General features: G+C 44.7%; 1 long non-coding RNA gene across 2 annotated transcripts; it reads right to left on the bottom strand.

The window, feature by feature from the left end:
* Positions 1-1113: 1113 nt before the first annotated feature.
* LOC124700889 lies at positions 1114-2708 on the bottom strand. 2 transcript variants are annotated; one of them, XR_007001862.1, is made up of 3 exons: positions 1992-2708; positions 1575-1670; positions 1114-1453 (listed from the first exon to the last, which is right to left on the bottom strand). It is a non-coding gene; the product is annotated as an uncharacterized LOC124700889 (long non-coding RNA). The 2 variants fall into 2 exon arrangements; XR_007001863.1 differs by having other exon boundaries at positions 1575-2255; positions 2536-2708.
* Between the last annotated feature and the right edge of the window lie 22358 nt (positions 2709-25066).

The following is a 25066-nucleotide window of genomic DNA, read 5'->3' as shown; positions in this document are numbered from 1 at the left end:
CACCACGGCCAGGGCCTCCCGCGCCAGCCAGCCGCGACGCCCAGACCACCCATGCCCGGAGCCGGCCCGGCGGCGCCCCACCACCCTCAGCGGCGCCGCCCCCACACGGCCTCGCGCCACCACCTTCCCCAGCACCGGCCGCCAGCAGCCACGCAGCGCCCGCTAACGGCCACTGCCTGACCGGCCCAGGCCAAGCCCAGATCGGCAAAAAATTGCTTAGCGAAAACGAAAATCCACGCTCTACCAAGGCATGCCTTGGTGACGATCCTTTCATCCTGGGATCGACGCACTGGTCATGATCCGGTTCCGATGAACCTTTCATTTTCCAAATCTTTGTGATACAACTCGTAGGGCCACCATTAGCCCTTCACCTCTCCTTCACATTTCTTTGCTTTGGATTTTGATAACTTCGTACACCTTCTATTGCAGTTTTTCAGATTCCGCCTTCTCCTTTGGATCCTCCGCCCACTGCGTCAGGTACCCAGATTGCAGGCACAAAAAAGTGCCGGCAAAGGCACCAAAAGTGCCGGTAAAGATTTTTCAAGGCACAAAAAAAAGTGCTGCGTTTATTCCAGTCGAGGTAGGTCTTTGCCGGCATTTTTAGAAAAGTGCCGTTAATTGTATTTTAAGGCACTTCCAAAAATGCCACTAGTTAGTATTGCCGGCACTTTTAAAAGATGCCACGGAATCTTTTTGCTGGCACTTTCCGAAAATGCCATAGAATCTTTTTGCCGGCATTTTTCAAAAAATGTCACGAAATCTTCTTACTGGCACTTTTCTAGAGATACCATCTAAACTTTTTGCTGGCACTTTTAAAGGATGCCTACAATTACTTTTTCAGGCTTTCAATCTTAGGCATTTTTAAGGTTGCTATACTGCATGCAAACATTCAAGCAATCTACAATCAAGCATACATCACACTCAAGAAGTCAAGCAATGTTTAAAACCAATATTTCCAAGCAATCTAGGTTTGAAACCAACATTTTGAAACATTCAAGGATTCACAATCCAGGCATCTAACTTACATGACCAACAGAGTTCATCTCCACATCATGAACAACATGGTTTGAAACCATTAGATAAAATACACGACAAGGTTCATCTCACATCATGAACAACAGGGTTCATCTGCCGCCGAGGAAGAAAGTTGTCATGGAGTTTGGGCCCTGCCTCGCCGCGCGGCCAGATGCCTCATCGCGTGGCCAGAGGAAGTTGCGCCAGCTGCGCCATGCATCCAACGCCGCAGCCAGGTTCCCATCCCTGACGCCAAACCCTCTTCCTCGTCGAGCAGGATGCCAGAGCACCGCGGAGCGCGCCCTCCGCCCACCCTCCTGCAGTTCACTTAAATTGTTCCAAGTCCTTCATCCTTTTGATAGTAAATATGAAGATAAAACACCCACAAGATAACTGTGCTTGGATCTGCCTTAATGGAGCGTGCAAGAAGTAAAAGAGCCTACAAAATGTATGTTCAGAATTAGAGCTAAGCTGAGTAGCTGAGAACACAATAAATCCAATTCATGTTTGATTGTGTAAGCTGTAACATGTCCCTAAGCAGTAAGCAATACAATGATCACCTTTAGCCTGTCAGGTTTGTTTACTTTTCCACAATATAAACCAAGTGCAGCCTCTAAGAATAGTTCGACATCGACAGATCCATGTACAATCTTATTCTACACAACAAAAGGTTAAATAAACACTAATCAAAATATAGGCAGATCAGAGAGCAATGAACTAGTAAAAGATTCAAAGGAAAGTGTCATGTCATTAAATGTGAAAAGAAATGCAAGTGAATAAGACTGGTCATCGTTGACAGCAGGTTGAATGTTCTTTGTCAACTGTTGATTAACTGTCCAAAGAATTTCAATTGCCAATCTTTTTGTAGGGGGTAGCATGAAAAGGGTGTGATATAAGCAAGCAAGTACTCCCTCTATTCCCTATTAATTGACTCTGATTTAGTAAAAAAAAATTAGAACTGAAGCTTATGTGCTCACTGAATGAGTTTCTCACAGGCAATCTCCTGGCGCCAACGATCAACAGGATTCACCAGTGGGCAGCTGGACGGATTTCCAATGACAGAGCGCAACAGCAGAAAATTCAGGTACAAGCAATCTTCAGGAGGCCCCCACGATGATGGTCCAGAAGTAGCAAATTCTTGTTTAGAAGAGCTAAGTGTTTGTCCATGCAAATAATCTTCCAAGATCTGATTGTACTCCAATTTTTCTCAGGATTTCCTCGACACCTAGCCATTTTACTCCCTGAAAACACATTCTATTACACAATGACCATATGCATCATAATGTTGCGGAGGAAAAGATGTCCAAAATTGAATTATTATTTTCACTGAATTTTTATGTTCAAAACTGAATAAAGGATACTTTAAATCATTTTAAATTATGGCTGATGTGGAAGTCTAATAGTAAACAGATGGTAAACAATGTGTTAAAATAGTTAGAAGTGCCTTGCAAAAAAAAAGTTGAAGTGATTGGGCTATTGTTCTGTATCGTGGGAAGATCCAAGGTATGAAGGTATGATTACCTATGTATGTTCGATTGTTCATAGGCTGTTGAATTACAGCAGTTTCAAGATCAGTGTCTCTGAAAATTCATTAGAAATATGATAAGGAACATAACATAAGTTGTGATACCTAAGTGGATAACGGCATCTGCACTGGATTACATGGTAAATAATATCGTGTCATAAGATGTCGGTTCATATATATCTTGGACTGGTCCGGACGGCAATGGAGGATGATTAAGGCGAACATACGCCAACGGTCAAGTACTTAATTTCACAGGATACTGTAACTATATAAGTGTACCATTTTGAAACAGTGAGGCAGTGAAATGTGGGCTTCCGCAATTTGAACCAAAGAGGCAACACTGAAAAATAAATTAGTTGCTGCTTAACAAAATGACTCACCTATAATAGGTGGTAGCTAAAATGGAAGGTACAAATGAGTTTCTGCAATATATTTATAATACTCCCCCAATTGTAAAGAATAGACCATCCTACCAACGCATTTAGATAGGGACTTTCCATGATGATTTAGACACTACAAGAAGCACATACCTATAGCAACACAGTCATGCGTTGGTAGAGCCCCAAATAAGCGTTGGTAGGCCATTTACCAACGCCTTTTAGATGCGTTGCCGTTTCTGCCGTTGCTAGGCTCTAGTGCATCGCTTATACATGCGTTGGTAATCAGTAATCAAAAGCGTTGTACCCTAGCAACACAAATATGTCCGATTTTGCATTACATCTATGCGTTGCTATTTTTGCTGGTATTTACATTTTTTTCATGTTTAGATTTATGAGTGAAACAAGCATACAATTACATTCAAAATATATTTCTGTAATCTTTAAGTAGAATCAATTAGAATACGGTGATACAAAGCGAACAAATAGTACTTTATTAAATGAAAGTCGATGCTATAACCTAGCTTACAATTATTCTCTTGAAAAAAATAAATCAAAACTGAAACTTTAGTTTCACTTCTCTGCTAACTAATTCCATACAACACAGCTACAAGTGACCTTCCACCAATTAGAAGCTAAAGTACAAGTTCCATTTCCTCAAGTACCCAAGCTGATGTTTCGCTTTTTTATCCAAGCACCCAAGTTGATGATTCACTTGTGGACCTATGTTGAAGCCAACGCAAGAAGCCAAGAATTGTATCTTAGATAGCCTCTGCTTCTGATCCAATTTATCTTTCCTGCCTTCTGTACTCACTGAAAATATTTCATAGAATAACTTATAGTCAATAGATATAAGTCAATTCTGACTCACATGAAGTAGGTGCATAGCTTTGATGTCATGAGTATAACCTGATGCAGATCGTTCAGTACAAGCTCCATCAAAATGAACATGCAAGAATGAATTAGGATGTAGCGTAGCACCTTAGTGAATCATTTTGTTTTCTGGTGCATCATGGATCCTTCTGATTGTACAAATGGCCTCAAGTCCACACACCTCAAGTCCACACATATACAAATAAAGAATATGATTACAGCAGTAATAAAAAAATAATGCACATGTAACTTCATCCAAACTAATGTAGCTAGGCACTCTTGCATAATAGTAACTGTGAGATATGTAAACTGTTAGAAATAATCAAAAGAAGATTTGTTATTTCCTAGTAATATGCTAGTCCGTTTGAGTGTAATTTGTAGCACTATTCGGCTTGCAGCTGTGAGTTGTTTAGAGTACAAGTCAGGTTTGAAATCTAGTTCTAGTCGTGCTTCCATGTATATATACACAAGGCTGTGCAACTTTGTAACCCAAGATTTGAACCGTAAGCTTTGAGAAATAAAGAAAAAAAGACAGGGAAGAATGTGATCCCTTGGCAAAAGTTTTTTGAGCGTGTGCGTGTAGTTTTATGTATTTAATCTGTGGGCGAAATCTAGCATAAACTGCGATTTAAAAACATTTGAGTCAATAGCAATGTGAGGACAAAGGAACTCACCATGTTCTAACACAGACTCTGATTACTTTTGGAGTCCGTTCGTAAACTCATAGTTTTCTGTCCCTGTAATTGCAATGTATAAGTCCTGAAGATTCACCTCTCGTCTACATGAACAAAGAAACTGCATAAGCCCACACACAGAAGAAACCTAGAGAAATTTCAGAACCGGTAAGTAGACTTGCAATTAATGTTTACTACATGAATACAAAATATAGGGTACGCCGGTACGAGGACAAGTTAATGAATTTGAAACCTTATTGCATCCTGAACCAGGAAAATGTTTGCTGCACAATCATTCAGGCCATGACATTGCATAACATTGACATAAAAAATCATTTAGGTCAGTATAATAATTTCGCACTCTAGAGAACTAAATAAGAGGACCAGTAGACAAAACATAAGCTTAATATTATGATTTGCTTGAAACGAATTAGATTTACATGTCAGTCAATCAACAAAATAATTAATCAAGAAAAGTGAAACTTCGAACAAATTATGCATAACATCGCAGGAGCATTGTTGTTAAAATCAAGGGGATATGTCATGTAGTTTAATAATTGAAAAAACAGTGAGCTGTCACCTGCTGCTTGAGGGGGATGCCACCAGGAGAGGGCGGCCATTTATTGGATCCATGGCATCCGCGCTGGGAAAGAGTGGACTTGGTTAAAGAACGTGCCTTCACACGTAAGCGAAGATAAGAACGTTGTCGGAGACCAAGCAGGTGGTGTACTTCAGATGTCGCCGCATCGGTCAGCGTCATGGCCTGCTTACGAACAGCCTGTCCTGCCTTCTCAGCCATTGCCTTGAATACAGAAGAAGCCATGACTCTATACAGACCAAAAGTCAGACAGCTCCTACCTGGAGATGAAACCCAAGCAAATTGGTAAGAGGTGCAATGTCAATAGCAAAAGATTGACGCCGAAATTTGAAATACCCTATGGCTAAATATCCTGCTAGTGACCTAATGATGATATCCAAACAAAATTGGTAAGAGGGTCAATGGCAGTGGTTATGGCAACAGATTATGATAGAAAGTTGCAATACCCTATGCCTACTAATTACGAGATATATTAAGCTTCATCATCTGAACCATTTCAGAAAGACTGGGCATATTGCCATACAAACAATTGTTCATAGCGTGCCCTTATTCCCACACATTAGTGTACAAGACAATTGATCGTTACAGCTTGTAACTTACAAGGAACCAGCAACTATGTAATCTTGATAACCGGACACACTATTAACAGTTATTAACATGCTAAAGCAAAACTAGCAAGATTTGGCTATCCATCGCCAAGAGACCGCCTCAATTTGCACAGAGAAGAGACACATCAATCATCAAATTGGATTGTCGAGATCCAGTGTTGATTCCCCAAATCCGCCGGACCCCACGCGGGTGACCTAAATTGCGGAACAAGGGGAAGACGCGCACAACACATATGCCAGATTACCAATCTCCGGCCGGACGTGCCTACAACGAGGTCAGGATCGAGCCAGAGCCTCGCCGTCCTGGATGTAGTACTAGTACATATCAAGTGATTGAGTGATTGGGTGTGAAATTGAAAAACCTGAATAGCGAGCGAGGATGGTAGCAGGTCCGACGATCTGGAACGAGGTCGGAGAATCGCTATGCAAGAGCGCAGTTCTTGAACTCGAACGAGGTTGGATAATCGCGATCCAGGACGGCCGTTCTTGAACTGGGGAGGGCGAAGGGCATCAGGAGGGATCTGACTGAGATGGTCTCCCCGCACGATCTAATGAACGCAGGCAGCCGTGGGGTCGTGTTTTATTAGGTTGTTTATTAGGAGAAGCTGGAGGCAATCCCACCAAAAAAGGAGAATATGGAGGAAAGGAAGTTACGCCATCTCTCTCCTCATTCGTGGGGGAAGCGTGGACCTTGCACCGCATGATTATTTCGTTGCAAAGTATCCGTAGCTATATGGGGGGTCCTGGTGTAGTGGCCAAACCTCCTATTTTTCCCGGAAGGCTCCAGAACACCGAAGAAGAGTCGGAGAGGGGCCAGGGGGCCACCACACCATAAGGCGGCGCGGGCCAGACCCTGGCCGCGCCGGCCTAGGGTGGGGCCACCCTGTCAGCCCTCCTGTGCCGCCTCTTCGCCTATATAACCCCTTTCGACCTAAAAACGCAGTACCACTTGACGAAACTCCAGAAAGACTCCAGGGGCGCCGCCACCATCGCGAAACTCCAATTCGGGGGACAGAAGTCTCTGTTCCGGCACCCTGCCGGGACGGGGAAGTGCCCCCGATGTCTACGGGAGCTTCTATTCTTGTAGACGAGTGTTGGGCCTCCAAGAGCGAGAGGTTTGTAGAACAGCAGCAAGTTTCCTTTAAGTGGATCACCCAAGGTTTATCGATCTCAGGGAGGAAGAGGTCAAAGATATCCCTCTCATGCAACCCTGCAACCACAAAGGAAGAAGTCTCTTGTGTCCCCAACACACCTAGTAGGTGCACTAGTTCGGCGAAGAGATAGTGAAATACAGGTGGTATAAATAAGTATGAGCGATGGCAACGGCACCGGAAAAGTGCTTTGCCCGGGACGATGAAACAAGCGATAGTAACGCAAGCAAAACAAGTAAACAAGCAGCGATAGCGATATTTAGGAACAAGGCCTAGGGATTACACTTTCACTAGTGGACACTCTCAACATTGATCGCATAATAAATAACTCTTTCTCATATGTGCTACATACACTCTTTTGTTGGATGATGAACACATTGCGTAGGATTACACGAACCCTCAATGCGGAGTTAACAAGCTCCACAATTCAATGTTCATATTTAAATAACCTTAGAGCATAATAGATCATTGCAAAATAAACCAAGAACTAACATAGTGCACACACTGTCCACATTACACTATGAAGGAGGAATAGATCACATCAATACTATCATAATGATAATTAACTCCACAATCTACAAGAGATCATGATCATAGCCTACGACAAGAACCACACGGTGCACACACTAGTCACCTTTACACCATGCGGGAGGAATAGACTACTTTAATAACATCACATGAGTAGCACACAACTAGTAGCGATACAAAGCTCATCATATGGATCTCAATCATGTAAAGCAGCTCATGAGATCATTGTATTGAAGTACATAGGAGAGAGATTAACCACATAGCTACCGGTACAGCCCCGAGCCTCGATGGAGAACTACTCCCTCCTCATGGGAGACAACAACGTTGATGAAGATGGCGGTGGTGTCGATGGAGAAGCCTTCCGGGGCACTTCCCCGTCCCGGCGGCGTGCCGGAACGAGACTCCTGTCCCCCGGATCTTGGCTTCGCGATGGCGGCGGCTGCGGAAGGTTTCTCGTACCGTGGCTTTTCCGTCTCGAGGTCTTAGGTCGGGGACCTTTATATAGGCGAAGAGGCGGAGTCGGAGGGTCAACGGGGCGACGACACCATAAGGCGGCGCGGCCAGGGCCTGGGCCGCGCCGGCCTATCATCTGGGGCCTGTGTGGCCCCCTCTGGCGACTCTCGGGTGTTCTGGATGCTTCCGGGCAAAATAGGAACCTGGGCGTTGATTTCGTCCAATTCCGAGAATATTTCGTTACTAGGATTTCGAAACCAAAAACAGCGAGAAAACGAGAGCCGGCACTTCGGCATCTTGTTAATAGGTTAGTTCCAGAAAATGCATAAATATGACATAAAATGTGCATATAACATGTAGATATCATCAATAATGTGGCATGGAACATAAGAAATTATCGATACGTCGGAGACGTATCAGCATCCCCAAGCTTAGTTCCTGCTCGTCCCGAGCGAGTAAAATGATAACAAAGATAATTTCTGAAGTGACATGCCATCATAACCTTGATCATACTATTTGTAAACATATGTAATGAATGCAGCGATCAAAACAATGGTAATGACATGAGTAAACAACTGAATCATAAAGCAATGACTTTTCATGAATAGCACTTTCAAGACAGGCATCAATAAGTCTTGCATAAGAGTTAACTCATAAAGCAATAATTTAAAGTAAAGACATTGAAGCAACACAATGGAAGATTAAGTTTCAGCGGTTGCTTTCAACTTGTAACATGTATATCTCATGGGTAATTGTCAACATAGAGTAATATAACAAATGCAATAAGCAAGTATGTAAGAATCAATGCACAGTTCACACAAGTGTTTGCTTCTTGAGGTGGAGAGAAATAGGTGAACTGACTCAACATTAAAAGTAAAAGAAAGGTCCTTCAAAGAGGAAAGCATCGATTGCTATATTTGTGCTAGAGCTTTTATTTTGAAAACAAGAAACAATTTTGTCAACGGTAGTAATAAAGCATATGTATCATGTAAATTATATCTTACAAGTTGCAAGCCTCATGCATAGTATACTAATAGTGCCCGCACCTTGTCCTAATTAGCTTGGACTACCGGGATCATTGCAATACACATGTTTTAACCAAGTGTCGCAAAGGGGTACCTCTATGCCGCCTGTACAAAGGTCTAAGGAGAAAGCTCGCATTTTGGATTTCTCGCTTTTGATTATTCTCAACTTAGACATCCATACCGGGACAACATAGACAACAGATAATGGACTCCTCTTTAATGCATAAGCATGTGGCAACAATTAGTATTCTCATATGAGATTGAGGATATATGTCCAAAACTGAAACTTCCACCATGATTCATGGCTTTAGTTAGCGGCCCAATGTTCTTCTCTAACAATATGCATGCTCTAACCATTAAAGTGGTAGAGCTCTCTTACTTCAGACAAGACGGACATGCATAGCAACTCACATGATATTCAACAAGGAGTAGTTGATGGCGTCCCCAGAAACATGGTTATCGCACAACAAGCAACTTAATAAGAGATAAAGTGCATAAGTACATATTCAATACCACAATAGTTTTTAAGCTATTTGCCCCATGAGCTATATATTGCAAAGGCGAATGATGGAAATTTAAAGGTAGCACTCAAGCAATTTACTTTGGAATGGCGGAGAAATACCATGTAGTAGGTAGGTATGGTGGACACAAATGGCATAGTGGTTGGCTCAAGTATTTTGGATGCATGAGAAGTATTCCCTCTCGATACAAGGTTTAGGCTAGCAAGGTTATTTGAAATAAACACAAGGATGAACGGTGCAGCAAAACTCACATAAAAGACATATTGTAAACATTATAAGACTCTACACCGTCTTCCTTGTTGTTCAAAACTCAATACTAGATATTATCTAGACTCTAGAGAAACCAAATATGCAAACCAAATTAGCAAGCTCTAAGTGTTTCTTCATTAATGGGTGCAAAGTATATGATGCAAGAGCTTAAACATGAGCACAACAATTGCCAAGTATCAAATTATCCAAGACATTTTAGAATTACTACATGTAGCATTTTCCAATTCCAACCATATAACAATTTAACGAAGAAGAAACTTCGCCATGAATACTATGAGTAAAGCCTAAGGACATACTTGTCCATATGCAACAACGGAGCGTGTCTCTCTCCCATACAGATGAATGCTAGGATCCATTTTATTCAAACAAAACAAAAACAAAAACAAACCGACGCTCCAAGCAAAGCACATAAGATGTGGCCGAATAAAAATATAGTTTCAGGGGAGGAACCTGATAATGTTGTCGATGAAGAAGGGGATGTCTTGGGCATCCCCAAGCTTAGACGCTTGAGTCTTCTTAGAATATGCAGGGGTGAACCACCGGGGCATCCCCAAGCTTAGAGCTTTCACTCTTCTTGATCATAGTATATCATCCTCCTCTCTTGACCCTTGAAAACTTCCTCCACACCAAACTCGAAACAAACTCATTAGAGGGTTAGTGCATAATCAAAAACTCACATGTTCAGAGGTGACACAATCATTCTTAACACTTCTGGACATTGCTCAAAGCTACTGGAAGGTAATGGAACAAAGAAATCCACCCAACACAGCGAAAGAGGCAATGCGAAATAAAAGGCAGAATCTGTCAAAACAGAACAGTCCGTAAAGACGAATTTTATTGAGGCACCAGACTTGCTCAGATAAAAATGCTCAAATTGAATGAAAGTTGAGTACATATCTGAGGATCACTCACGTAAATTGGCATAATTTTCTGAGTTACCTACAGAGAATTAGGCCCAGATTCGTGACAGCAAGAAATCTGTTTCTGCGTGATAATCCAAATCTAGTATTGACTTTACTATCAAAGACTTTACTTGGCACAACAATGCAATAAAATAAGATAAGGAGAGGTTGCTACAGTAGTAACAACTTTCAAGACTCAAATACAAAATAAAAATACTGTAGTAAAATAAACACATGGGTTATCTCCCAAGAAGTTCTTTCTTTATAGCCATTAAGATGGGCTCAGCAGTTTTTATGATGTACTCGCAAGAAATAGTATTTGAAGCAAAAGAGAGCATCAAGAGGCAAATTCAAAACACATTTAAGTCTAACATGCTTCCTATGCATATGAGTCTTGTAAATAAATAAGTTCATGAAGAGCAAAGTAACAAGCATAGGAAGATAAAACAAGTGTAGCTTCAAAAATTTCAGCACATAGAGAGGTGTTTTAGTAACATGAAAATTTCTACAACCATATTTTCCTCTCTCATAATAACTTTCAGTAGCATCATGAGCAAACTCAACAATATAACTATCACATAAAGCATTTTTATCATGAGTCTCATGCATAAAATTATTACTCTCCACATAGGCATAATCAATTTTATTAGTTGTAGTGGGAGCAAATTCAACAAAGTAGCTATCATTATTATTCTCATCATCAAATATAGGAGGCATATTGTAATCATAATCAAATTTATCCTCCATAACAGGCGGTAACAAAAGACTACTATCATTATAATCATCATATATGGGAGGCAAAGTATCATCAAAGTAAATTTTCTCCTCAATACTTGGGGGACTAAAAATATCATGCTCATCAAAACCAGCTTCCCCAAGCTTAGAATTTTCCATATCATTAGCAACAATGGTGTTCAAAGCGTTCATACTAATATCATTGCTACTAGCATGCAAATAAGGTTCCATAGGTTTTTTAATTTTCGCATTAAACCATTCATGTCTTGATTCAGGAAATAGTACAAAAAGCTCACAGATGTTTTCCATTATGCCTTACTAGTGTTTAACAAGAAACAAAAAGATGCAATTGCAGGATCTAAAGGAAATAGCTTCGAGTACTTACAACGGCGAAAATAGCTTAGTAGCCGAGATCCGGAGTGTGAGTACCTTTTACCTTTCCTCCCCGGCAACGGCGCCGAGAAAATAGCTTGATGTCTACGGGAGCTTCTATTCTTGTAGACAGTGTTGGGCCTCCAAGAGCGAGAGGTTTGTAGAACAGCAGCAAGTTTCCCTTAAGTGGATCACCCAAGGTTTATCGATCTCGGGGAGGAAGAGGTCAAAGATATCCCTCTCATGCAACCACTGCAACCACAAAGCAAGAAGTCTCTTGTGTCCCCAACACACCTAATAGGTGCACTAGTTCAGCGAAGAGATAGTGAAATACGGGTGGTATAAATAAGTATGAGCGATGGCAACGGCACCGAGAAAAGTGCTTTGCCCGGGACAGTAAACAAGCAGTAGTAACGCAGCAAAACAGTAAACAAGCAGCGATAGCAGTATTTAGGAACAAGGCCTAGGGATTACACTTTCACTAGTGGACACTCTCAACATTGATCGCATAATAAATAACTCTTTCTCATATGTGCTACATACACTCTTTTGTTGGATGATGAACACATTGCGTAGGATTACACGAACCCTCAATGCCGGAGTTAACAAGCTCCACAATTCAATGTTCATATTTAAATAACCTTAGAGCATAATAGATCATTGCAAAATAAACCAAGAACTAACATAGTGCACACACTCGTCCACATTACACTATGAAGGAGGAATAGATCACATCAATACTATCATAATGATAATTAACTCCACAATCTACAAGAGATCATGATCATAGCCTACGACAAGAACCACACGGTGCACACACTAGTCACCTTTACACCATGCGGGAGGAATAGACTACTTTAATAACATCACATGAGTAGCACACAACTAGTAGCGATACAAAGCTCATCATATGGATCTCAATCATGTAAAGCAGCTCATGAGATCATTGTATTGAAGTACATAGGAGAGAGATTAACCACATAGCTACCGGTACAGCCCCGAGCCTCGATGGAGAACTACTCCCTCCTCATGGGAGACAGCAGCGTTGATGAAGATGGCGGTGGTGTCGATGGAGAAGCCTTCGGGGCACTTCCCCGTCCCGGCGGCGTGCCGGAACAGAGACTCCTGTCCCCCAGATCTTGGCTTCGCGATGGCGGCGGCTCTGGAAGGTTTCTCGTACCGTGGCTTTTCCGTCTCGAGGTTTTAGGTCAGGGACCTTTATATAGGCGAAGAGGCGGAGTCGGAGGGTCAACGGGGCGACGACACCATAAGGCGGCGCGACCAGGGCCTGGGCCACGCCGGCCTATCATCTGGGGCCTGTGTGGCCCCCCTCTGGCGACTCTCGGGTGTTCTGGATGCTTCCGGGCAAAATAGGAACCTGGGCGTTGATTTCGTCCAATTCGAGAATATTTCGTTACTAGGATTTCGAAACCAAAAACAGCAGAAAACGAGAACTGGCACTTCGGCATCTTGTTAATAGGTTAGTTCCAGAAAATGCATAAATATGACATAAAATGTGCATATAACATGTAGATATCATCAATAATGTGGCATGGAACATAAGAAATTATCGATACGTCGGAGACGTATCACCCCCGGAGCCATCTCCACCGCCGTCTTCACCGCCATCTTCACCGCCATCGCTGCCTCCATGATGAGGAGGGAGTAATCCACCCCCGAGGCTGAGGGCTCCGCTGTAGCTATGTGGTTCATCTCTCTCCCATGTACCTCAATACAATAATCTCATGAGCTGCTTTACATGATTGAGATTCATATGAGTTTTGTATCACTACTATTCTATGTGCTACTCTAGTGATGTTATTAAAGTAGTTTTAGTCCTCCTGCACGGTGTAATGGTGACAGTGTGTGCATCCGTGTTAGTACTTGGCGTAGGCTATGATTATGATCTCTTGTAGATTATGAAGTTAACTATTGCTATGATGGTATTGATGTGATCTATTCCTCCTACATAGTGTGAAGGTGACGAGTGTGCATGCTTGTGTTAGTACTTGGTTTAGTCGTGTTGATCTTTCATGCACTCTAAGGTTATTTAAATATGAACATTGAATTGTGGAGCTTGTTAACTCCGGCATTGAGGGTTCGTGTAATCCTACGCAATGGTGTTCATCATCCAACAAAAGAGTGTAGAGTATGCATCTATCTATTCTGTTATGTGATCAAAGTTGAGAGTGTCCACTAGTGAAAGCAGGATCCCTGGGCCTTGCTTCCAAGCATCGAATCTCCGTTTGTTTGCTGTTTTGTTGCATGTTTACTCGCTGCCATATTTTATTCAGATTGCTATTACCACTCATACTCATCCATATTACTTGCATCTCACTATCTCTTCGCCGAACTAGTGCACCTTTACATCTGATAAGTGTATTAGGTGTGTTGGGGACACAAGAGACTTCTTGCTTTGTGGTTACGGGGTTGCATGAGAGGGATATCTTTGACCTCTTCCTCCCTGAGTTCGATAAACCTTGGGTGATCCACTTAAGGGAAACTTGCTGCTGTTCTACAAACCTCTGCTCTTGGAGGCCCAACACTGTCTACAAGAATAGAAGCTCCCGTAGACATCATGTATCAAGTATTATCAAGAGACGAAACATCAACATCAATAGGTATCTTAGATGCTCCCCCATCCTTAGTGGTGCTAAGGGCTTTGTCAATTTTAGGCCTATAATAATTTTTTGGCTTAGGCACTTTAGAGACATACATAAACTTTTGCTCCCTACCCACATAAGCTTTCTCCTTAAACTTAAGAGAAGAAAAAGTTGAACCCAAGGTTCCCATAGCTTCTTCAAGTTCACTAATCCTATGGGTTCGATTATCATGAGTAGCACAAGTTTTTAAAACAGCAATTCTCTCATTAATTCCACCTAGAGATTTATCAAGTTTATCAGTGCTATTAAGTAATATTCCCAATTTAGTCTCAATACTTGGAAGATCTTTCTCTATGGCCTCCAACTTTTTCATGACATCTTCAAGAGAGATTTCAATTTTAGCTTCATTAACGGGTGGTATTCCAACTAGACTCTCAATAATGCAACTAGCTTCTAAAGCGAGAGTGCCTAGGAAATTACCTCCCGCAAGAGTATCAAGAACATACCTATTCCAGCTAGAGATACCAACATAAAAGTTCCTAAGTAGTATAATTGTGGAGTGTTTCTTAATGCACCTATGATGAGCATCGCTAATTCTATACCAAGCATCTTTAAAACTTTCTCCCCCTTGTTGCTTAAATGAACGAACTTCAACTTCCGGATTACTCATTTTTAGCAGTAGTAAATAAAGCAAACTAAATAAAGTAAATGCAAGTAACTAATTTTTTTTTGTGTTTTTAATATGGAGAACAAGACAGTAAATAAAATAAAACTAGCAACTATTTTTTTTGTGTTTTTTAATATAAGAGCAAACAAAGCAGTAAATAGAGTAAAGCAAGACAAAAACAAAGTAAAGAGATTGGAAGTGGAGACTCCCCTTGCAGCGTGTCTTGATCTCCCCGGCAACGGCGCCAGAAAACAGTTGCTGGCGTGTAGTTGATGTGGGAGTTAGAAATCTCTGTGGTGTAACTTTTCTTCAGGTCCCCGGCAACGGCGCCAGAAAACAGTCTTGATGCGCGTAGATGACACGTCCGTTGGGAACCCCAAGAGGAAGGTGTGATGCGCACAGCAGCAAGTTTTCCCTCAGAAAGAAACCAAGGTTATCGAACCAGTAGGAGCCAAGAAGCACGTTGAAGGTTGTTGGTGGCGGAGTGTAGTGCGGCGCAACACCAGGGATTCCGGCGCCAACATGGAACTTGCACAACACAATCACAGAACTTTGCCCCAACGTAACAGTCAGGTTGTCAATCTCACCGGCTTGCTGTAAACAAAGGATTAGATGTATAGTGTGGATGATGATGGTTGTTTGCGAAGAACATTAAAGAACAATTGCATTAGGTTGTATTTCAGATGTAAAGAATAGGACCGGGGTCCAGAGATCACTAGTGGTGTCTCTCCCATAAGATAACAGATGTTGGGTGAAAAAATTACAGTTGGGCAATTGACAAATAAAGAAGGCATAACAATGCACATACATATATCATGATGAGTACTATGAGATTTAATCGGGGCATTACGACAAAGTACATAGACCGCTATCCGAGCATGCATCTATGCCTAAAAAGTCCACCTTCGAGGTTATCATCCGAACCCCCTCCGATATTAAGTTGTAAACAACGAGACAATTGCATTAAGTATGGTGCGTAATGTAATCAACACAAATATCCTTAGACAAAGCATCGATGTTTTATCCCTAGTGGCAACATCACATCCACAACCTTAGAACTTTACGTCACATCGTCCCAGATTTAATGGAGGCATGAACCCACTATCGAGCATAAATACCCCCTCTTGGAGTCACAAGTATCAACTTGGCCAGAGCCTCTACTAGCAACGGAGAGCATGCAAGAACATAAATAACATATATGATAGATTGATAATCAACCTGACATAGTATTCAATATTCATCGGATCCCAACAAACACAACATGAAGGATTACAAATAGATGATCTTGATCATGATAGGCAGCTCACAAGATCTAACATGATAGCACAATGAGGAGAAGACAACCATCTAGCTACTGCTATGGACCCATAGTCCAGGGGTGAACTACTCACACATCGATCCGGAGGCGATCATGGCGATGAAGAGACCTCCGGGAGATGATTCCCTCTCTCGCGGGGTGCCGGAGGCGATCTCCTGAATTCCCGAGATGGGATTGGCGGCGGCGGCGTCTCCGGAAGGTTTTCCGTATCGTGGCTCTCGGTACTCGGGGGTTTCGCGACGAAGACCTTAAGTAGGCGGAAGGGCGGAGTCGGAGGCCCGACGGGGGGCCACACGATAGGGCGGCGCGGGCCCCCCTTGGCCGCGCCGCCTTATTGTGTCGGCGCCCCGTGGCCCCACTTCGTCTCTCTCTCGGACTTCTGGAAGCTTCGTGGAAAAATAGTCCCCTGGGCGTTGATTTCGTCCAATTCAGAGAATATTTCCTTAATAGGGTTTCTGAAACCAAAAACAGCAGAAAACAGCAACTGGCTCTTCGGCATCTCGTCAATAGGTTAGTGCCGGAAAATGCATAATAATGACATATAATGTGTATAAAACATGTGAGTATCATCATAAAAGTAGCATGGACCATAAGAAATTATAGATACGTTTGAGACGTATCAAATACCAGGCGGTGACCTTGGACTCAAGGAGGAGGATGGCCCTGAGGAGTTCCCGGGCCTCTGCCTCGCCAAGCAATCCTCCATCCAGGATACCGACGAATGGGTCGAAGCCTGGAGCACGGCGGAGCACCTTCGCTTAGAGGATGAGCGTCTCGATCTCTACATCAACCTCGATGACGATGATGCCGGGCCGTCGAGCATGCCTGGGGAGCTTCATCTTCACTGCAGACGAAGGATGGAGAAGAACCTGTCGCCGCAGATTTATTGAAGAAGACGGCGTCGTTTCCCGTCGCACCTCCCTCCAACCACCGGAGCAGAGATAGCGCCAGCAGCAACCCTAGCCTGGCCGGGATCCGGTGGCGAGGATCCAGGCCACCGCCTCCTCTACGGGGCATCCACCCGAATGGTGGAAAACAGCCACAAACAACTAGAAAACCTACAGATCTACACCTAGACTACTCCGGCAACCAACCTAGACCTACTCCAGCCAGCTATTCCGGCGGAGTGGCCGTCGGCGGACCGGTCAAAGGAGGGGGAAGAACAAGGCTACTGCAGAGGCTTGAGAGTTGGGGAGGGGAAAAATTGCAAGGCTACTTAGAGGGTCCTCGCTCTTAAATTTGAGGATTATCAATGAAGTTGTTGTCGTCCACCTGCGATGACACAACACGGATAGCAAGAGGACGACATCTTCGGTATGAGTGCCATCAATCAAAGATGATCATGTGCTACAATGCCAAATAAGATAAGCTTGTTCACTTAGACCTACTGGTCTTGCAGTGATTTAAGATTTTTTTGTGCAAACATAATAATGTGGTGGAGATGTGACAATTATAACTTTGCTCTACTGGTTCGCACAACTAAAATGATTCCCAGTGAAATAGCTCAGGCTTGGGGCAGCATGACCAATAGACCAAGAACCGGACTTAAAGATAGCCATATAATGTTGATGCAAGGCTAAGAGCAACTTTAGCCGCGTCCCCCAAAGCGTCCCCCAAAGCAATTTGGGGCGCGTCGGACCAAAAAAACATTCCAGCCGCGTCCCCAAAAGACCATTTTTGTCCGGCGCGCCTCGATACGGTGTCCGGCGCTCCGAGCCCGTCCCCGTCCCACAGGGGACGCTCTGGGCACGCCGGACCCAACGAAAAGTGAGGCGAATCGACGTGTCAGCGGCTCGGAAGCCTAAAACCCCGTCGCCTACCTTTGGTCAAGCGACGTTAATAGCGTCCCTGTTTTCCCAGGCGACGCAGGGACGCGTGGCCGTCCGCGTTGACGTTATTGCGTGCAACCACCCCGCTGCCGCCGCTGTATATTAAGACGCCCTGTGGTTCGTCCCAATCTCTCACCGCTCCCAAACCTTCTCGTCGCCGCTGCCTCCCCCCTCCCAGATCTTCTCCTCGCCGCTCCAGACAATGTCGACCTCGTCCTCCCGCAAGATCGCCGCCGCGAACGGCTTCGGCCGCGGCAGCCTAACCGTGCCGGAGGCGTGGGCGCTGTACCACGCCCAATATCCAGTCCCGCCGGACATGCGGCTGCCAAACACCCCATTAGCCCATAAACACGCCCTGCTGTAATTTTAGCCCATGCAAGCAAAGCAACCAGCGCCGTACTACAAGCACATGCACTTCATCCATCCGTGCTTGCTTAGCTAGTTAGCTGGTAGCTTAATTTAGCTTTACTATTTTTTAGCATTGGCGATTTATTATGTTGACACAAATGTTACACATGCTTGTCTTGGTTCGTCTACCTCGATCTCTAGTTTCGTCATGCCGCACGTAGAGATGTTGTATACGTTTGTTAGTTTTGTAAGAATTGCATATAAAATTTATAAAGAAAGCTCGTAAGAGATGTTGTAATGTTTACCTGTGCGTTTGCCATAAATTGTTTTGTTGTAATCGCCTATAATTTTTGGTAAAAGTAGTTGGTGATTTTTATTGTAGCTAAATATATAGAAAATGTGTTATTCTTTAACCAATTTTTCATAGTCACGAACACATGTTTTTTGTTGTTATAGCTTTTGATTTTTTATTGTTATTGATGTCAATTTTTGTTGTAAACCAACATGTAGAAAAATAGTTGTTAATTATCCATTTTTTATAACATTTACATTTTGAAATTTTGTTGTGAATATTTTGTTGTAATAAAATTTTTTTTGTAAGCGGGGTGAGGATTTTGTTGTAATACTCGTTATGACTTAGATCCGTCGTCGGGTGGTATTTTTGTTGTAAATATTGAGGATGTGGGGCCCAAAGGGATATAACTTTTCAGTTTAACTGGGGAAGAGAAGAGCTGCAGGTTGAGTTTCCAAAATCTAGGAGGCAAAACATAAAGTTACATTACGGTTGATTCTGGATGTTGGATCTCGATCGGACGGAGCGGAGGACGACCGATTTTTGTCTCTTTTTCAAGCGACCGACGCTCAGCGTCGCCCACTATATAAGCGGTATAAAGTATAAATCCAATGTTTCATGTTATACGTACAAACTTTCAAGTGGAGCGTTTACTCAGTTCAGAACAGCCTTCCAGCATGCATTATCCTTTCCGTCCGATGGATCGATCAAGGCCGGCTCCGGCGCAGTCTTTCCGTGGCTGGCCACACCACCTACACACCGCACGCGGCACGCACGGCTCTTGGCGGAACAACCTACCAACCTGGCACCTGGGACCCCCCTGGCCAGTACTGTAGTTATAAGTTATCTGTCCCGCCTCACACAACAAAATTTTGCATCCGTTTTCTTTATTGGAACTTTGAGGCAATTGCGTTAGCAAATTTTCGGTGGGTCAATACAGATGAACTTTCTTGCCTTGGCTTCAACCGTATGGCCACATTTTTTTTCGGGGGAACTCTATGATCATCAGCATGGTTTTTGAGTCGCCGACTAATCGCCGAGTCGTCATGGCGTGGCTGGGTCGCGCAGGCGACTTGACTCACGGAGCAAGTCGCGCCACGTCACTGGCTCAACGGCGACTTCCTGCGACTATACAGCGGCTCAGGAGGAGAGGCTCGAGCCGCCACCAGATTTCAGAGAGGAAGGGAGAGAAAGTGTAGAGCTCAGGAGGTTGCGAGGCCGGCGGCGGAGGAGGAAGGAGAGGGTCGCGCGACGAGGCTGGCTGCCTCCGTCCGCCGCCGGTCGCCGCCGCTCCTCGCCGGCGGTGTAGAGGCTGGCGGCGCTAGGAGGAGATCCAAGGACAGAGGCTGGCGGCGCTAGGAGGAGGCTCGAGGATAGAGAGGCTCGAGGCTGGCGGCTGTGTTCAGATTCTAGGTTTTAGGTTTTAGTAACGAGGGGTAGGCTGGGAGCTGTTAGTTGGACTGGGCTGGGCCTGACAGGCCTGGGTGTGATAGATGACAGGCTGAATTCTGATTTTTGATTGCCAACTATGCCTAATTCTGCCCCTAAAAATCCAATTTAGGCCATGGACACTTGGGGTGACTAATCAAGCCCTAGTCGCTGAGTCAAGTTACTAAGTCACGAGCGGCAGCCTCGATGACTTGACTTGACTTGACTTGGCGACTCAAAAACCATGATCATCAGAATAACATAAGTATATAACATAGGGAAACAGAGGCATACAACGGATCATTCGATGAAAATTGTCATAATTTTAATTCAACACGAAACCTGAGCGATGGGGCTCGCCTCTCTGCTTTGAACGCCCGTTTGTCCGCTAGCACCCTACTGCGGTCAAGGTGCGCCGTCGGGATGAGAGACATCGTTGTGGCCGCATTGTCCGCCTCTATTGAACGTTGCTGACACTCTAGCACCGGGACGTAGAGGTGGTTGCGCTCCCGCCGAGGGGGCGGCAGGTGACGCTCCGCCACCGTAGCTGCTTGTGGCCGATGGAATCTGCCGCACATGGAGGCGGCGCCAGATTACTTGTGTCGCGGGGGCATGGTAGCGCCGGCACTGGAGGTGACGAGAGGCGACGACAAATCAAGGACAAGCCCGCCTTGTGGTCGTTCGTCGTCTTCTTCAGCCAGTGTGGCCTTTTCATTGCTGACGGTGGCGGTGGCAGCGGTGGTGTGCTGGTTTTTTGCATTGGCGTGGACCGGGAGATGCCGATGCATGAGTTCAGGCGGTGTCGTAATGTTCAGCGACGACTTTGATAACCATACGGCGAGCTCGAATCGGCCATGGTGGCGACTCCATGGTCGTTGGGAAGGTTAATTTTTGAAAAACTTTGTTGATATGTTGCATATTGTGTTGCGACTTGCTACATGTGTCAATTTTTTGTTGTGTCCGTGTAGGCAAAGTGGTACAATGATTTATGTGCATATGCAAGAGATTACTCCAATGTTATATACTCCTTCATATGCTACTAACGAGCCGCCGACCCCATGAACGAGCTCGTCTCCACCGTTCATCGTGGTCGAAGTTGCGCCTCTAGACAATGCATGTGTCCACGGTCCACCGACATCTTACCGTGTCGAGATGTTTGGCGGCAGCAGCACGCCCGCTGACTAGCCGCAGCGCTCGGCCAGCTCGCCTCGCCGCCGCGCTCGCTGGCTGATGTTCTGCCGGGCGTTGAGAGGTTTGGCAGCAGCAAGCACGTCGCCCTCGATGGCCCCAGCGCTCGCTGGCTGATACGCTGCTGCTAGCTAGTGCGTAGCAACAAAAGCTAGGAGGCATTGGTGCTAGCTTAAGTTAGAGCATCTCCAACAGCCGCGGCAGAACCCGTCCGCGCAAAAAAAAACCACCCGTTTGGCGCGCGCGGGCGCCCGCGCGAACATTCAAAGGACGCGCGAGAAAGGAGCGCGCACTATTTTTTTTGCCGCGCCCACGCTTTTGCGCTATCCCGCGCGGGAAAGTTGGTGCTTCGGCTGGGGCGCTATAAAACGCCACTCGGGCGCGAAGCCAACCGCCTGGAAAGTTCAGTTTCTCCTCCGTGTGTCGCTTCTCCTCCGCCTCTCGCCGCTCTGCCTGCCACACCGCGCCCGCGCCGACACTCCGTCTCCGGCGACAATGCCTCCACGCCGCCGCTCCTCCTCCGGCTACCGCGGTGTTCGCGCGCGGCCGAGCGGATGCTTCGACGCCGAGATCCGTTCCGGCGATGAGCGCATCCGCATCGACACCTTCGACACGGCGCACGAGACGGCGCGCGCGTACGACGCCGTTGCCTGGCGCCTCGGCCGCCCCCGCCGGCACATGAATTTCGACGACGTTTGGACGCACGAGCAGACGGAGATGCTCGCGCCGCCATCGCCGACCATCACGACCGAGCAACTGCGGAGCAGGACGAGCGCCTCCGCCTCGAGTGGGCGCGCGCGTTCCCGGAGGATGTCACCGTGATGGAGGCGTTCTACGCGAAGAAGAAGGAGCAGAAGGAGCAGAAGGCGAAGGCGGCGGCGAAGAAGAAGGCCGACCGCGAGAAGCGCCGAGCTGAGTCAGCGGCGAGGAAGGCGGAGAGGGCGGAGAAGGCGGCGCGGAGGGTGATACGTCTCCAACGTATCTATAATTTCTTATGTTCCATGCTAGTTTTATGACAATACCTACATGTTTTATTTACACTTTATAATGTTTTTATGCATTTTCTGGGACTAACCTATTAACAAGATGCCACAGTGCAAGTTCCTGTTTTCTGCTGTTTTTGATTTCAGAAAAATTGGTTTACAAATATTCTCGGAATTGGACGAAACAAAAGCCCACGGCCCTAATTTTCACGGAGTGTTCCAGAAAACCGAAGAAGAGTCGAGGAAGGCCAACAGGGGGCCACACCATATGGCGGCGCGGGGGGCCCCACTGCCGCGCCAAGGTGTGGTGAGGGAGCCCCCTGGCTCCCCCGACGCTGCCCCTTCGCCTATTTATTCCTTCGTCCCCGAAAACCCTAGCACCGAGAGCCAAAATACGAGAACAGTTCCAGAGACGTCGCCGTCGTCAACCCCAACTCGGGGGTTCAGAAGATCTCCTCCGGCACCCTGCCGGAGAGGGGAATCATCACCGGAGGGCTCTACATCACCATGCCCGCCTCCGGACTGATGCGTGAGTAGTTCATCCTTGGACTATGGGTCCATAGCAGTAGCTAGATGGTTGTCTTCTCCTATTATGCCATCATGTTTAGATCTTGTGAGCCACCTATCATGATCAAGATCATCTATTTGTAATGCTACATGTTGTGTTTGTTGGGATCCGATGAATATGGAATACTATGTCAAGCTGATTATTGATCTATCATATATGTTGTTTATGATCTTGCATGCTGTCCGTTGCTAGTAGAAGCTCTGGCCAAGTTGATACTTGTAACTCCAAGAGGGGGTATTTATGCTAGATAGTGGGTTCATGCCTCCATTGAATCTGGGACAGTGACAGAAAATTCTAAGGTTGTGGATGTGCTGTTGCCACTAGGGATAAAACATCAATGCTTTGTCTAAAGATATTTGTATTGTTTACATTACGCACAATACTTAATGCAATTGTCTGTTGTTTGCAACTTAATACTGGAAGGGGTGCGGATGCTAACCCGAAGGTGGACTTTTTAGGCATAGATGCATGCTGGATGGTGGTCTATGTTCTTTGTCGTAATGCCCTAAGTAAATCTCATAGTAGTCATCATGATATGTATGTGCATTGTTATGCCCTCTCTATTTGTCAATTGTCCAACTGTAATTTGTTTACCCAACATATTATTTATCTTATTGGAGAGATACCACTAGTGAACTGTGGACCCCGGTCCATTCTTTTACATCTGAAATACAACCTACTGCAATCATTGTTCTCTTTTGTTTTCTGCAAGCAAACATCATTTTCCACACCATATATTTAATCCTTTGTTTTCAGCAAGCCGGTGAGATTCACAACCTCACTGTTAAGTTGGGTCAAAGTAGTTTGATTGTGTTGGTGTTGCGCCGCACTACACTCCTTCACCAACAACCTTCACGTGATCTCCATCTCCTACTGGTTCGATAACCTTGGTTTCTTACTGAGAGAAAACTCGCTGTTGTACTCATCATACCTTCCTCTTGGGGTTCCCAATGGACTTGTGCGTTACCGTCACAAGCAGAGGGTGAGGAGGGCGGTGGAGAAGAAGAGAGGCGTCGGGCCATCGACGAACATCCCCTCCTCCTCCTTCTCCTTCGAGTGGACGACCACTCCGGTCTCCGACACTACTCCGACCAGCGGATCGTCGGACTTCGACAGGGAGGACTCCGAGTAGATTTAGGATAGTTTAAATAAAATGTCGGTGTCTTTCGAACTTTTAATATATTTCGTAATTTTCAGTTAAATTTTTGTGTTTTATTTGATTTGTTTGATTTGTTTGATTTGTTTCGAACGAAATCCGAACAAACTAGTCGTTCGCGCGGCCCAGCGCGCTGCATAATGGCGCATCCGGCGGAGGACCAATTTAACCGCCCGCGCACGCACTACTTTTTGGAGTATCCGGCGGGTCAAATTTCGGTCCAGCACGCGCCATCCATTTACAGCGTGGCGGAAGGGAGGTTTAGCGCGCCGATTTTTAGTGCGCCTGGTTGAGATGCTCTTAAGGTGCACGTATGTACGCTACTACTGCATAGAAAAATTAGTACTCTCTTCGATAAAATGTGTCTAGATATATTTATCAGAGGAGTAACATGTTTTACGCTGTAAGTTAGCTATCCCTTTTTTCACCGTGTGTTCAATCTAGCTAGTCGTGCTTTGCGAGTATTTAAAATTTCGTACTGGATTCTCCTTTACCAACAATTTGTGCTTTCCTATTGTCGCACAATGTTAAAAATGGTTTGACCTTAACAATCAATGGTTAAACATTTACATCAGTAAAAATACTGGTGTAGATATTTTTGCAGATGTTGGTTGATTACTTTAATGGTTGCTTGTTGTTGCTGGTACTAATTTTTAACCCTGTAGTTTGGTATATATATAATATATGTTGCTTTTCTTTGGCTGCTTTCAAAAAAATATAAAGTTGGGCGATAGAAGAATAAAGAGTTTGAAGACCTAAAAGTTTTATCCGTTTCTTTTAAACTTAATTTTATATAATTTCCGGAAATATGTTATGTATATTCTACCATGTACTATTTGCTACTAAATATATCATGGTATAGATTGTCAAAAAAAAATACGGTGGGTCTCATCCAATACCCACTATAACCCCACAATAAAATGAAAACTCCAAATACTTTTTGTTAACAATATTATTGTTCCCGACCGAAGATATATCCTATAAGAGACTATGGGGTTGTGCCTAGGATTGCAAGCGGCATCCGCATAGGGCAAGAAAACATATCTAGCTCTGGTCGCAA

The sequence above is a fragment of the Lolium rigidum genome, chromosome 3 (assembly GCF_022539505.1).
Source record: "Lolium rigidum isolate FL_2022 chromosome 3, APGP_CSIRO_Lrig_0.1, whole genome shotgun sequence".
NCBI classification, from domain to species: domain Eukaryota; kingdom Viridiplantae; phylum Streptophyta; class Magnoliopsida; order Poales; family Poaceae; genus Lolium; species Lolium rigidum.
This window is presented reverse-complemented; position numbering and strand designations above follow the sequence as displayed.